A 13,628-nucleotide genomic window follows, 5' to 3' on the forward strand; every position below is an offset into this window, starting at 1 on the left:
GGGACAAGGACCTTCAGTGTTGTTTGAACACTCAGATTTTGGGCGACCGGATTAATTCAAATCTTTAGAACCAATCCCCAAGATCTCTGTATAGCCCTGGCTGTCCTGAAAATCATTCTGTAGACCAGGCTAGCCTCAAACTCAGAGATCTGCCTCCTATCTGGCATTAAAGGTGTGTGCCACCACCACCCAGCTAAGCATCTTTTTTTAATGTAATGAGTCACTGGGTTTAGAGGGTGGCTTGATACTGCTGCTCTTCCACAGGGCCCAGGTTTGGTTTCCAGAAGCCACTTGACCATCACAACTTCTGTAATTCCAGCCCGAAGGGACCTCCATGGGTAGGTACTGCACACATATGATGCACATACATATGGCCCAAACACCCATGTGCATAAAATAAGTATGTTTAAAGAAAAAAATTAAAAGAATTGTAAAAAAAAAAAGTATTTTAAAGCAAAACGAGTAATTTTCTATGACAGGTCTTGTATGTCATAGATTGGCAGGCTTAGTTCAGGGCTTGGTGGAAACTAGGAGGGGTCTGTGCACTCATAAAAGGATTTTACTTCATATAGATGTTAGATCAAACACAGAGATGGGCAGTGAAAGGGTGTTGAGACCTACAACATCCCAGCTCTCCAAAATCACACCAATGAAGGGTCTTGAGTTCGGGACTCAACGGGGACACTGAGGCCAACTGTTGGCAAGGTCTCTGATGCGAGCTAAGGCCCACAAGGCAGTGTGTGGGGTTCAAAGGAAGCCGGGAGCCTGCAGCCAGGATACCCTTGGTCTCTGGCAGAGAAGGGAAGGGGATCGTAGGGAAGGAATGTGTGAGACTGCAGATGTGGAGGGAGTGAAGAGAGCCACATTTAGTTACGGGGTTTTCATTGAGCAGTTTGTGTGCACCTGTGCGCGTTCATGTGCGCATGTGCGAGTTCCTGCGCACCACAGCCCTCTGATACCTCAGAGTCTGACAACCGAAGTCTGTGGGCTTCCTTAAGGAAGTGAAACTGACACTCATTACCTCCTGGGATCTGGCTGGGCACCTAGGGACTCTGTTTGCCTATTTATAGACTCACAGACAGGCAGGGCAGGTGTTGAGGTGGGGTAGGGGGCTGGTGGGTGGAGATTCAGTCACCATTTCTTCTATAGTAGCTGTAAGAGGCTTCTGTGGGTGGGCTGGCCCATCATCCCATAATCTTCAATCTAACAAGGAGCCTTGTAGAATCTTTGACACGGGTGGAGCTTGTTCCCCTCACCACAGAAATGCAGATCACATTTCACTTCCTCTAGTTGAGAAAGTTTACCACAGCCTAGCCATGGCTACTCATTGGTCCATGGAAAAAATGACTTGAGGGCTGGAGAGATGGCTCAGCAGTTATGAGCACTGACTGCTCTTCCAGAGGTCCTGAGTTCAATTTCCAGCAACCACATGGTGGCTCACAACCATCTGTAAATGGAATCTGAGGTCCTCTTCTGATGTGTCTGAAGACAGCTACAGTGTACTCATATGTATTAAATAAATAAATAAAAGTTAGAAAAGAAAAAAGAAAAAGAAAGAAATAAGTTGAAAGGGATAAGGGCCTCAGCTGAGCAAAGAGCTAACATTAACCAGCATGGGAGACACTGCCCCCTATTCGAGCCCTCTGTGGCAGAGGACAATGGGTGAAGAAGATTGGACAAAGAAAATGGCAGTTTCATCTTTGACAACCTCAGTATAGTCACAACCTACAGTAGCCCGTGGTCATTTATTTCGCAGCATAAACAGAACTTAAAAAGAAGTCCCACGATCTCTCCCTCCTCTTATCCGGTACTGTTTAGACACAAGTAGACGTTTCCAGTAAAGAAGACGCCTCAGGGGAGCTACCAACATGAGAATAGGGTAGACCGTGGTTGGAAAAGTACAGAGCCAATGCCAGTGGGCTTCAAGAGCTCAAGAGGTGAGCTTAAACTCAATTGTATGCGAAGTTGCGTCACAAGGGGAGTGGCTTGCATCACAAGGGGAGTGGCTAGGTTCTTAGAGAACAAAGGTTGCTTTGTGCAGGGCACCTGTGTACAAGGTCAGCTCCCTGCCATTGCGGGCTCAGGAGGCCGACCCCATCAGGCTATGAACAAAGAGAATTTATGGAAGTACAGATGGGTTAACCAGAAACAAAATCAACATCAGTCAAGGGAATGCACCATGGACAGAAATAGTGGAGTGTTAAACAGCAATAGCAGTATCTTAGTTAGGGTTTCTATTCCTGCACAAACATCAAGACCAAGAAGCAAGTTGGAAAGGAAAGGGTTTATTCAGCTTACACTTCCACATTACTGTTCACCACCAAAGGAAGTCAGGACTGGAACTCACACAGGGCAGGAACTTGGAGGCAGGAGCTGATCCAGAGGCCATGGAGGGATGTTATTTACTGACTTGCTTCCCCTGGCTTGCCCAGCTTGCTTTCTTATAGAACCCAGGACCACCAGCCCAGGGATGGCACCATCCACAATGGGCCCTCCCACCCTTGATCACTAATTGAGAAAATGCCTTACAGCTGGATCTCATGGAGGCATTACCTCAAGGGAGTCTCCTTTCTCTATGATAACACCAGCTTGTGTCAAGTTGACCCACAAAACTAGCCAGCAAAAGCAGCATGCCTGGGTGGAATGGAGGCATTCTAAAACAGTGGCTCTCAACCTGTGGGTTTCTACTTCTTTAGGGGTCCACTGGCTTTCCACAGGCATGGCCTAAGGCCACTGGAAAACATAGCAAAATTACAGTTATGAAATTAAAAATAATTTTACGGTTGGGGGATCACCACATCATGAAGAGCTGTAATGAACGGTTGCAGCATTAGGAAGGCTGAGAGCCACTGCTATGGAGAACGACCCTTGTCACCACCCACCAAGACACTTGCATCATGTCTCCTGCTATCTGGACTGCTAAAGCAGTTAGTGGAGTTTCTCCCAGGAATCTTCTGCTGGAACAAGGAGAAAAGCTGACCCTTGGCTGCAGGTGGAGAGAGAACTTGTCTCCCAGAAAGATTTCACACAGTGCTAGCAACTTAGACCACCTCACTAATGAGGCCAGGATGGGCCACTGAAGGGTAGGACCAAACTCTGACCAAGACTTTATGCATATGTCTTGCCTCTACCTAATTAAACTTTGCCACGTGTCAGGACTCTGAAAGATGAGCTTGAAGAGTCACTAGTTTGTCCTTCCCAATGTAGCCATGGTGACTAAATCTCCTTTTTCTTTCTTGTTTCAAATTTGCATTCATTCCTTTATTGGGGCAGGGGGTGCGTGTGCTACAGAATGTTTGTGGGGGTCAGAGGGCAACTCACAAGGCTTGTTTCCCCACTTCCACTGTTGTAGGTTCTGTGAATCAAACTGATTGCCAGTCTTGGTGGCAAAAGAAGTAGGTGACTTCACCTGCCGAGCCAACTCACTTTTACAGTGAAAAATGGAATTTACTTCTATGTAGGGACATGCCTTAAGAGTTAACCCAGTTGGGTGGGTCCACGATCTGACCAATCCCCCAGGAAGGTGGAAACACCATTAGGAAGGTGGGCTCACCTTAACCCTTGCTGAGGAGGAGATAAAATAATTATCCCTTTACAGAGACACTGTGTAACTTTAATTTTTTTCAAAACCAATTTTTAATGACAGCTTTTAAACGCTTTAACCTCCCTTTTAGGCCACTGCTCACCAGAGGTAGTAGGAAAGAGAGGATACAGGGGAAGTGGATCTGTTCAGAAAGGTTCTTTGGAACAACTCCCGTCTGTGTTGTCTGGAAATCGGCAGTTCAGTTCACAGGTTGGCAGGCAGCAGCAGCTCGATCCATTTGCAAACACGTCATGGATACACCAGTGGTCCAGTTCAGTAGAGTTGGGTTAGCAACAGCGGTGACATAATCTAGCAGAGATAGCCAGGCCTCAGTCTTGGCACAAGTCTGCAGGAGGGACCAGGAGGAACACCAGGAGAAGTTCTCAGCTGTGCCTCTCAGGGAAGCAAAGATCAGCAAAGACTAGAGACCCACAAGCGTTGCACAGCGAGCTCTATAAGCAAGCCTAGCTCAGCCTCCATCATTGTCCATCCGAGTTATATTTATACCCTCCAGACATCATGTGTCCTCTTCATGCCTTGCCTCAGCATGTGTGTCTGTCTCAGTTGACATCATTCTGCCAATCAGCCCAAGTGACAAGAAACTGCAGCACTCCACCAGAAGGTTTTTTTGGTGCATTTCTCTCTATGGAGTCCCAACAAATGCAGCTCCACGTGCAATGTAAGGTGGGCCAATACATGTGTGTTGTTAGCAAAGAATTCTTCATCACATGTCCTTTCATGTGCTTGCTTTAGCAGAACACCCTTTCTCCTGCATCTGCTTCAGCTACACATTCCTTCGAGGGTCTGCCTTAGTCTTTCATCTGTGTCCACTTCAGCTAAACATTCCTCCATGTGTTTGCCCCAGCAAAACACCATCCAATGGACTTTCTATAGGACCATTATGTTTCCACTTCAACACCGAACTCTGCCTTCCAGAATCCGCACTCCCCAGAACAGTCTGTGCAGTACCATAAGGTTTGGCCAAGTCTACCATCCTTCTGATGTATAAACATGGAACTTTTCCTTTTTCTTTTTCCTTTCTCTTTCTCTCAAATGCTAAGTGTCCTTATTCTGGTGCTCTGGGCTTCAGTATTCTTTCTGAAAAGTCCCTTCTCCTCTGTGCAGCTACATGCCACTATATGGATGACCTCCATGCTGGCTTAACTCAAACAGCATGGCATTCTCCCCCTCTTCCCCATTCTCCTCTCCTCTGAGAAGCTGCTGAGAACTCCAGTTAGCCTGCCTTGGGGGGTCTTGTTTATTTCATATATATGTATATGTTTACGTATGTATATATTATTTATATAATGTTATTATAATTATCTATTATATTTGATAGTAAAAGTGTGAAGCGCCACAGCTTCAGAATGGCTAGTCTAACTGTACAGAAGTTCACTGAGATGTGTAGACTCAGGATCTGGTTAACTTGTGTTGTGATTTCCTGACAAAGGCCAGCTTTGACAGGTCAAGTAAACTGAGAGGAGGTGTGGAGTTGGCAATTAATCACTAGGCAGACTTTTTTCTGGGGGAACAAAACTTAATTTTCTGGGACTGCTGAAAAAACTCTCTGGGGCCAGCAAAAAAGAGAGAAAAATCACACACACACACACACACACACACACGCACACACGCACACACCCCACCCATACACACAGCCCACCACACACACACGCACACACCCCACCCATACACACAGCCCACCACACACACATGCACACACCCCACCCATACACACAGCCCACCACACATACACACACACACACCACCCATATACACACCCTACCACACATATACATACCACTCCCACACACAGCCCACCACACATACACACACACACACACACACACACACACACATACCACCCATACACACACCCCACCACACACTCACACACACACACACACTTGCACACACACACTCACACACACACGTAGATGAAGCAAGTTTCAAAAAGCTCCAACAACTTTATTTTTCCTTGTAGCCTTTTAATACCACCTAAGAAAAATTCTCTATGTAAGAAAAAGATTACCTCATAGCCACGAGTTACATATTCTCCAGAAACAATCACCATAAAAACATATTCTTCAAAAACAGATTAAGATCACTGCACAGAAGGAAATTACACCAGGATTATTGACTATACATTCTTCTTTTGAAACTCACACCTAACCAAACATTTCCTTTCGTCTTTCTCTTTACAGATTCATTGTAACCGCAAAGCAATAATTCTTTGTTATTGATTAACAAAGTTTAAGCAAGCCAGTCTACAGTAACGAGTTTCCTTATGCTTAGCTGATGACAATTTGTATTTATCAAGAATCAGATCATCATAAATTTTACATCTTATTTTTGAAGTCTTGTTCAGCTAAACTGGCTAATCATCTGTTCTCTATTCTTACACTCAGACTTATTTACTCTGTGTTCATACCTTTGTCTTTTCATGCAACACACTGAGACCTATGATTACATCCCTAGATCACATGACCCAGGAACTCAGACCCAACCTAGAATGAATTTTTTTTATTATTATTAACTTGCCCCACACCTATTTTTCTCTTCCAAGTACAATTACATGCTTGTAACGCATGGAAGCTCACTGGACTCCTAACCTATGCAGCCCAGGCTATTCTACAAGGAGGAGGCACATTCTATTCATAATTTTAACTTTATTATATCTTTCTGGCAAAACAATCTAAACCATCTCTTTTAATGTTCTATCCCCTACTCCTAACTTCCTCAAACTATTTAAATCAAATCAGGAATTATGTAAAATCATTAATTCGTTTAAACAGCATTATTCTATGAGAGTTCATATTGATCTGCAGGAAAATTGCCCAGGAGAGTGGGCTGTGTATTAGGATCAAGCCCACCAGACTATAGGCAGTGAGGGTTTCCCCACTTGGTCCAGTCTATTGGTGAGTCTACCTACTCAGATTTCCTCGTTTTGTTGTGGTAATGGTTTTGTTTGTTTATTGTTTGTTTGGTTTGTTGTGAGACAGGAGATTTAATGTATAGCACTGACTAGAACTTGCTATGCTGAGGAAGGGAGTCTCTCACTGTGAACAGACACCATGACCAAGGCAGCTCTTATAAGGACAACATTTAATTGGGGCTGGCTTACAGGTTCAGAAGTTCATTCCATTATCATCAAGGTGGGAACATGGCAGCATCCAGACAGGCAAGGTGGAGGAGGACCTGAGAGTTCTACATCTTCATCTGAAGGCTGCTAGTGGAAAACTGTCTTAAGCCCAAGCCCACAGTGACACGCCTACTCCAACAAGGCCACACCTACTCCAACAAGGCCACACCTACTCCAACAAGGCCACACCTACTCCAACAAGGCCACACCTCCTAATAGTGCTACTCACTAAGCCAATGGTATATACAAACCATTATGCTCTCAGAGATCCTCCTGCCTCTGCCTGCTGAGTGTTGGGATTGATTAAAGGTGTAAGCCAACATTCCAGGCTTTTTTTCCTTTTGATATACTGTCTTTTATCTCTAACATTTTGACTTTTCAGTATTTCTATCTCTCTTGATTCCAATTTCAAACTCTGTATCTATTCACTTAATTCATTCAGCTCCTTATCTATATTGTTTTAGTTCATTTAGGGTCTATTTGTATTCTCTTTGATTTTGTTAAATATTTGTGAGCCAGGTGTGGTAGCTTATGTTGTTAGTCCCAGAACTTTGGAGGCAGAGGCAGGCTGATTTCTGAGTTCTGAGCTCAGCCTAGTCTACAGAATGAGTTCCAGGACAGCCAGGGCTACACAGAGAAACTCCTTCTTGAAAGAAAAAAACAATATATCTTAATGATCATTCTTACACATTCCTTGTTTGGGATTTTATTTAGTTGACTCCCACTGGAGTGTAGAATTAGTATTTTTTATTCCAATGTGAGTTCATCCTGCTTTGGTTTTTATGGTTCTTATACAACTGCACCGAGGCTTCTGGGGTCATTTCACTGACTGGATATTTTTAATTAGTTATATTCTTTTAAAAACACTGCATTGTGTGTGTATGTTCAGTGTGCGAGAGGACAGGAAGCCGTGTGGTACAGTAGACATGTAGAGGTCAGAAGACAACTTTTAGAAGTTGGGCTTCTCCTTCCACTGTGAGATCCAGGGATCAAATGCAGGTCAACAGTCAGCTTGCACGGCAAGAGTTAACCTGCTGAGTGAGCTGTGTTATCCGCTCTGCCGTTAATGTATTCTTTCCTCTGATGCATTTGCAATAGTCCGGTGGGAGATTTGTGACAGAGTGACTAATCATTTAGAAGTTAACGCTTAGTAAATTCAGGTCTGTTCCCTACGATGCTCCCATACTGGAGTGTTAATCTTTCTGGCCCTCTTCTAGAAGGGAAATTTCCTAATTTTAGAAGCAAAAGGATAAAAGCACCAGAGAAATAATCCACTCTTTGTAGACACTGGACTTGTATAGTAGTACTTGGGGCTGCCGTCTTGCTAGCCTCTTACCTGGGCTGGGGCAGGTACCACCATCAGGAACTGGTAGCTGGTAGTTCAAGTAGTAAAATCATGCACATTCCTTGCTGAGAGCAAGGTTAATCAGAAACACAGCACCAGCTGGGGATGTTAGCTTACTGGTATAGCACTTACCTAGCACACCCAAGGCCCTCCCTGGGTTTGATCCCCAGCACCTACAACAATATACTGTCATTTGTTTTGTTTTTTCTATCCTCAGAAATACAGAAACAGCACCTAGAAGGAAGCCATTTGTGAACATAGCAGTTTTATTTGTAATAGCCAGAAACTGGAAACAACCTAGATGTCCCTTGACTGAAGAACGGATAAAGAAAATGTGACACATCTACACAATGGAATTCTCAGCTATTAAAAGCAACGGCGTCATGAATTTTGCAGATAAAATGGATGGAACTTGAGGATATCATTCCGAGTGAGGTCACACAGACTCAAGGGACATGCATGCTATGTACTCACTGAAAAGCAGATATAAGCCATAAAATACAGGATACCCACGCTGTACTCCACAAACCCAAAGAAGCTAAACAAGAAGGAAGGCACGAGGGAGGAAGCTTGAATCTCATTAGAAGGGGGAATAAAATAGTCATATGAGGCAGATGGAGGGAGGGAACTGAGAGGGAGGGGGTGGGAGGGGAATGCTCATTCAGCATCAGGTGTGGGGAGGGACAGGAGGGATGGCCAGATAGCCATGAGAATGAATGGAAATCTGCAACGGATGGGGCTGGGGAGATGGGGACATCTCCAGGGTGAGACAGAGAGCTGGGATAAGAGAGGTACTCAAGATTCAATGGGAGTGACCTTAGGTGTGACTCATTACACTGGGGATATGGAACCTGAAGGGGCCACCTCCTGTAGCCAGGCAAGAAACCCAGTGGATCGCTAGAGACACCAACCAACCCACAAAACTTTCAACCCCAAATTTATCCTGTCTACAGTAAATGCAGGTATGGTAGATGGAGCAGACTGAGGGAATGACCAACCAATAACTGTCCCAACGTGAGACCCATCCCACGGGCAGGCACCAATCCCTGACACTATCAATGATACTCTGTTACGTTGGCAGACGGAAGCATGTTGTCCTCTGAGAGGCTCCACCCAGCAGCTGACTCAGACAGATACAGACACCCACAGCCAAACAGTGGATGGAGCTTGGGAACTCTTATGGAAGAGTAGGGGAAGGATTGCAGTCCCTGAAGGTGATAGGAACTCCACAGGCAAACCAACAGAGTCAACTCACCTGGAACCTTGGGGCTCTCAGAGTCTGAACCGCCAATCAAAGAACATACATGGGCTGGACCTAGGCCTCCCCACACATATGTAGCAGATGTGCAGTTTGGCCTTCATATGGGCCCCAAACAACTGGAACGGGGGACGGGGGAATGGCTCTCCCAAAAGCTGTTGCCTATATGTGGTATTTGTTCTTCTAGATGGGCTGCCTTGTCTGGCCTCAGGGAGAGAGGAAGTGCCTAACCTCCCAGAGACTTGAAGTGCCAGGGTGGGGAGATACACAGGGGAGCCCACCACCCTCTCAGAGGAGAGGGAAGGGAGAATGGGGGAAGGATTGCGGGAGGGGGTGACTGAAAGGGGGCAGTGATCAGGATGTAAAGTGAACAAGTAAAAAAATTAAATTAAAAGCACCCACTGGACACTGGCAGCCTGGGTGCCCAGTAGAGCCCACGATCACATTTGAGGCCTACAGCAGCCTCGGAGACAGGTGACTACCTCTTGCAGTCAGGATTAGGAAACATTAGGAGACATTTTAAATCATCCCACAGTGAAGAAACTGTTAAGTCAGGACACAAACCCAGATCTGAATGACACTGAGGACAGCCAGGTCCTGTCCTGTTTCCCTCCCTAGGATGTTCAGCACACTGAAGGGGACAGTGCGGCCTGCTTCTTGGAATCAGTGACAAGATGGGTCACAGGGCCACTCATTAAATGGGCTTCAGGAAACTGAACGGGCTGCCCTCAGCATGCAGATCCCTAGCGGATACAGCAGGATTCTGTTGATTGTTACTGAACCGAGAGAGGGGAGCGGTGTTCACAGAGTCTCACAAGGATCAAGCCCCTTAAGGAGGCCTCTGCTCTCCCGTTTCTTTGTAAATCATACAACATCATCTGGTGAGGTTTTAGGGAGAGGTGACCGGGCGTCTCCCCACATTTAGGAACCAGACTTTCTTGGGATGCAATGTGGAAGTCTGTAAGACAGTTCCCTTTGGCGATTGTGTTGGTTTGGGAACTGTTGGAAGCATCCCAAGAATGGGCTGTCGAGAGTGGGGGTGGCTTCCTTCACTGAAAGGGTCATAAGGGAGAGCAGAAGGAAGGCTCGTGGGCAGGAAGCCTGCTTCTCCTGCCTCCCTGCCATCCCTCCTTATGCCTGGTTCCTGCAGTCATGAAGTTTTCCTGCCCTTTGCAGGCAGGACAGTGGCACTTGGAACAGCAGCGCCGCACAGTGGAAAAGAACAAAACTACAGCGCTATGCGCATCACAGGATGGGACTTAAAGAGCATGGGGCTGCAGGTGCCCATGTGTCCTGCAGGGGGCAGCACGTCCCTACGTGTTTACGTGCTGACAAGGTTGGCCTTCAGGATAGAAAAGCCACCTGTGTGCCAGGTCAGAAATGACAAGCTCCAAGTTCTCAAAGGAGAATGATAGCAAGCAAAATGAAGGGGAGAAGCCTGATAAAACCAATGTCTGTTACCTTCCCCCGGAAGGTAAAAGTATGGGCGTCCTCAACCTCCTGTGTGACTTTAAAAACAAATATTTAGGCTGAAGAGATGACTCAGCAGTTAATAGTATCTGCTGCACTTGCAGAGGTCCCGGCTCGAACCCCAGAATCACTCACAACCATCTGAAGCTCCAATCCTAGAGGTCTGACAGCCTTACGTGTAGGTTAAACACTCACATTGATAAAATAAATAATAAGCAACAACAAAGAACACATAGGAAGGTACACCTTCTGTCAGGTACGTCTTAGAACAGTTATATGTGTGCTGCATGTGAGTCAGGCATCCTGATTATACATGGGTTGCGTCAGGGTATCTTCTAATTATACATCATTTGCCTTGACTTCTGGCATAGTCACCCTGACTCTGTCTGCCTTACCCTCCGCCTCCTCATTTCCCACAGACGCACTCGTTCAAAAGTTTTCTGATATTTACGTAGACACAACTCTTCCAGTGCCATGTTGAATAATGGAACGAAGTTAATACAGATAGAAATAATATTGCTAATGTATACATAATGCCCCTACCAGATTGCTTTCTCTTTTCTTTTTAAACTTAAATTATTTTCATTGATATAATGATTATGCTTTATTATGTGAGGGTAATGTACACGTCATATGCTGGTTGCATGAGGATAATTATCAGACTGTCACCTTCAACCATTTTTAAAAATTTAACTTACATTTGCTTATTTATTTATTTATTTATTTATTTATTTATTTATTTATGTCTGTTTCTCTCTCTCATCTGTCTGTTTCTCTCTCTCTCTCTCTCATTTGTCTGTCTGTTCTCTCTCTCTCTCTCTCTCTCTCTCTCTCTCTCTCTCTCTCTCTCTCTGTGTGTGTGTGTGTGTGTGTGTATCCATACACATGTGGTCAGAGGATGACTTTCGGGAGTCAGTTTGCTCCTTCTATCAGATAGATACCAGGGATCAAACTCAGGTCATCAGATTTGGTGGCACCTGCTAAGCCCTCCTGCTAGCTTGATCGAGTGTTATTACTTCTTTACATTGAATACATTGAAATCCTCCCTTCCCCTCATTAAGAGACAGACATATTGTTACTTTTTCATCCCTGTGAGCCATAGAACATCAAAACTTACTGTTGTCTAACTGCACATTAAACCCATTGACAAGACTCTCCCTAGTCCTCCTTCCGTCCTGTTCTCCCAGCCTCTCAAGACTATTCTCAACTTCTGGAACAAGTTCAACTTTATTAGATTCCACATCTGAGTGAAATCATAGTGTCTCTCTCTCTCTCTCTTAAAGAATTATTTTATTTATATGAATACTCTGTAGCTGTCTTCAGACACACCAGAAGAGGGCATTGGATCCCACTACAGATGGTTGTGAGCCACCATGTGGTTGCTGGGAATTGAACTTAGGACCTCTGAAAGAGCAGTCAGTGTTCTTAACCACTGAGCCATCTCTCCAGCCCCATGTTTGTCTTTTTGTGTCTGCCTTATTTTACTTAACATAAAGACCTCCATGTCCACCCATGGTGTTAAAAATGGAGGGCTTTTCTTCCTTTTATAGCTGAATGGAATCTATGACTGAACAGCACACCTTACATTCCTTAGCCAGTGGTCATCCGATATCCATCTGGGTTGACTGGGTATCTTCTACTCTGAGTAGGACTGCAGTAAGCACAGGGTCATAGGTGTCTCAGATAGTCTGATTTCATCTCCTTAAGACAGAAACTCGGTCACAGTATCTCGTGGTACTTTCATTGTCTTCTGTAAAGTCTCTACTGGTTTGAATTCCCACTAGTAATGATGTTGATTTTTGTTTGTTTGTTTTTTGTTTTTCGAGACAGGGTTTCTCTGTATAGCCCTGGCTGTTCTGGAACTCACTCTGTAGACCAGGCTGGCCTCGAACTCAAAAATCCACCTGCCTCTGCCTCCCAAGTGCTGGGATTAGAGGCATGCGCCACCACTGCCCGGCTATGATGTTGATTTTCAATGTGTGTGCGTATGTATGTATATTTGTGTGTGCATGAGTGTGTAACTGAGCAACATTCTGAACCTCTTATTTTTAAGATTTATTCTGACTTTTTTCTTATTTTATTTTTAACTGCATGTGTGCATAGGCATGAATATGTGTGCACATAGGTGTCTGTGTAGACCAGAGGCATTGGATGCCCCTGGAACAAGAGTTACATTCAGTCACTCCTGGCTAACCCCTCTATGTGGCTACCCAGATCCAAAGTAGATCCTTAACAAGAGCTGTATGACCCCTGAGCCATCTTTCCTGCCCCAAAGAAAAGGGTTTTTTGGGTTGTTTGTTTGTGGGTTTTGTTGTTGTTGTTTTTCTTTTCTGTTTTTTTTTTTTTTGAGACAGGGTCTCACCACATAACTGTGGCTACCCTGGTATATAGACCAGGCTGGCCTCAACCTCACAGAGATCCACCTACCTCTGCCTCCCTAGCACTGGGATTAAAGGCGTGTGCCATGCATGACTTCCCAGAGGAAAAAATATTTTAGAAGGGTGGAAAGTAAAGAAAAATCAGGGGAGGGGAGAAGTAAGAGTAGCCAAGATTCAGACTCAGACCAAGAAAAGGATGTGGGCGGGGCTGGGAGGTTCCAAGGAGGGTCTAACCTAAGGCAGCAAGAAGAGAGAACAGTGAGTCTAGTGTTTCCACAGAATGGAACTTCCAAGGGTGCATGATGGTCAAAGAAATGACTTGGCCACTAAGAATGGGCCGGCTATCTGTAAAAGAAAACCATAACTTTTGTGTTGCTTTATTTTGCTCCTTTCTGGTTATTTAGTGACAAGATCTCCCTATGTAAACCAGTCTTTCCTGAAGCCTGCCATCCCCC

Source organism: Grammomys surdaster, unplaced genomic scaffold (genome assembly GCF_004785775.1).
Source record: "Grammomys surdaster isolate TR1022 unplaced genomic scaffold, NIH_TR_1.0 66, whole genome shotgun sequence".
Classification (NCBI taxonomy): domain Eukaryota; kingdom Metazoa; phylum Chordata; class Mammalia; order Rodentia; family Muridae; genus Grammomys; species Grammomys surdaster.